At 29.5% G+C, this 2,601-nt stretch overlaps 1 pseudogene; it reads left to right on the top strand.

Moving 5' to 3' along the window:
• Nucleotides 1-278: 278 nt before the first annotated feature.
• Nucleotides 279-944, top strand: LOC145127138 (secreted RxLR effector protein 161 pseudogene; annotated as a pseudogene).
• The last annotated feature ends 1,657 nt before the right edge of the window (nt 945-2,601 follow it).

The raw sequence follows: 2,601 nt of genomic DNA, 5'->3' as shown, positions 1-2,601 counted from the left end.
CATTTTTTGTTGAAAAAGGGCTACAAAAATGATCTAATAAGCCCATGTGTATTCATAAAAAGATTTGAATCAGAATTTGTCATAATTGATGTTATTGTGGATGATTTGAACATAATTGGAACTCCTAGAGAATTGGAAAATTCCACTTCTTGTTTGAAAGAAAATTTTGAAATGAATGATCTTGGTAAGATGAAATCCTGATTGGGTCTTCAAATCGAGCACACAAAAATAGAGTTTTTGTACATTAATATCTAGAAAAGGTGCTTAAAACGTTTTATATGGATAACTCACATCCATTGAGTAACCCGGTGGTAGTAAGGCATTTAGATGCCAAAAAGGACCAATTTCGGCCTTGTGAAAAACATGAAAAACTTCTTGGTCCTGAAGTACCATATCTTAGTGCTATTGGTGCACTAATGTATCTTGCTAATAATACGAGACCCGATATATCTTTTGCTGTAAACTTATTAGCAAGATATAGTTCTTGCCCAACAAGAAGACACTGGAATGGAGTCAAACACATTCTTCGATATCTTCGAGGTACAATGGATATGGTCTTATATTATTCAAATTCATCAGATACGTAGTTAATTGGTTTTGCAGATGCTGGATATTTGTCTGATCCACACAAAGCTCGATCCCAAACAGGTTATTTATTCACTTGTGGAGGTACTGCAATTTCTTGGCGTTCTGTTAAAGAAACTTTAGTTGCTGCTTCTTCTAACCATGCAGAGATTATAGCAATTCATGAGGCAAGCCGTGAATGTATTTGGTTAAGAAATTTAACTCATTACATTCGTGAGAATTGTGGTCTAACTTCTAACAGGGACGTTCCAACCATACTATATGAAGATAATGCAGCTTGTATAGCCCAATTCAAGGAAGGGTTTATCAAAGGAGAAAGAACCAAACATATATCACCAAAGTTTTTTTTTCACGCATGATCTTCAAAAAGAGTATGACATCAACATCCAAAAAATTCAATCAAGTAACAACTTGGTAGATTTGTTCACTAAAGCGCTTCCTACATTCAAATTTGAAAACATGGTACGAAACATTGAAATGCAACGCTTTAAGGAAATCAAGTGATGTGATGATCAGGGGGAGTTGGAAACATATTTTACTCTTTTCCTTATCTATCTTTTTCCCACTGGGTTTTCTTAGCAAGGTTTTTAACGAAGCAATTGTTCCCAATATCTATTATTAATCATGTACTCTTTTTCATTAATAAATGGTTTTTTCCCATGAGGTTTTACCTATTAAGGTTTTAACAAGGCATGATACAATCGTCATTCAAGGGGGAGTGTTATGAAATATTAGTTTGTGAATGACCATTGGATTCTCCATTCTCCCGTAACTCCCCATCATTATTTAGTATTAGTAACAACCATTTCAATGTGTTTTATGTATGTAATAATGCACCATCATAATGTGCATTCATGTTATAACTCATCTTTCATCTTATTTTGATAGTATAAATAGTGAGTCATATGTATTAGAAACTTGATGATTTCATCACAAATATTGGAATAAAAGTTCTTTCCACTCTCATTACTCTGTAGTTTATCTTGTTATTAGCTTCATATTTTATAACAATTCCATAATATATTCTTTTTTTAACTTATATAGATTTGTCAAACACACCATTTAAGTTAACTAGTTAAAATATTTATGTATATTTTTTTTTTGAAAATTGTATAAAATGTACTTATTACAAAATTATAACCAAATTCATTATTGGTAGATTGCTAATTCCAAATAGATGTTATTTTATTGAAATGGCATTTGTTAAATAAGAGATTGACATAAATCTAAAACATTAAAATTAAGGTTTATATTTTGTGACTAATTAATATCAATTTAATATATAACATAAATTTGGATTAACTTTTATAATAATATTAATTAATTAATAACAAGCTAATATTTGATAAAAAATAAATAAATATCGGCGAAGAAGGATTAAAAGTGGCACATGAAATGAAAGTTTTGCACCATTTTGATGCAAATCAACAATATAACACCAAATTTGTTGTTATACTATTCATTTATACCCAAATTGTGTGAAAAATGGAATGAGGTTGGAGATGACTCCGCACCAAAATGGTGTAAAAATTGAGTTTTTGTGTATAGTTGAAAATGCCATTGTAGTTTAAAAAAAATAGTAAAGAGGGGTTGTTTTTTTGTTTCTTTTAAATGAACACTTCTTATAAATTTCTCCTTAGATCGTTTTTGTAATAATATTAGTTGTTAGTTATTTTTTCTTTTTCTCACTACTGTTTTGGTCAAAAATTGATAAACTAATTCCGTAACCAAATTAGTAAGTATGGTGTGATGTTTAAAATAAGATATATAAAATCAAAGTGTTTAAGATCTTGAAACGTGTTGAAGATCATAGTTGTGCCCAAGATCATAGGAAGAAAATAATGATATTCAGGAAACAATTTATCAAAAGAGTATTATCTTTTTTATGAAAATAAGTGTATTTGAAGTCTTTGGGACAAAAATAGTATTGAAGTTGTTTAACAAGTGAATTCGTATAATGAATCTTAAGATATTCAAAAAATGTCAAGATACCACAAGATATCTTAGTAATTTTGA

The sequence above is a fragment of the Lactuca virosa genome, chromosome 7, assembly GCF_052849685.1.
Source record: "Lactuca virosa cultivar CGN04683 chromosome 7, Lactuca_virosa_CGN04683_v6, whole genome shotgun sequence".
NCBI classification, from domain to species: Eukaryota; Viridiplantae; Streptophyta; class Magnoliopsida; order Asterales; family Asteraceae; genus Lactuca; species Lactuca virosa.
This window is presented reverse-complemented; position numbering and strand designations above follow the sequence as displayed.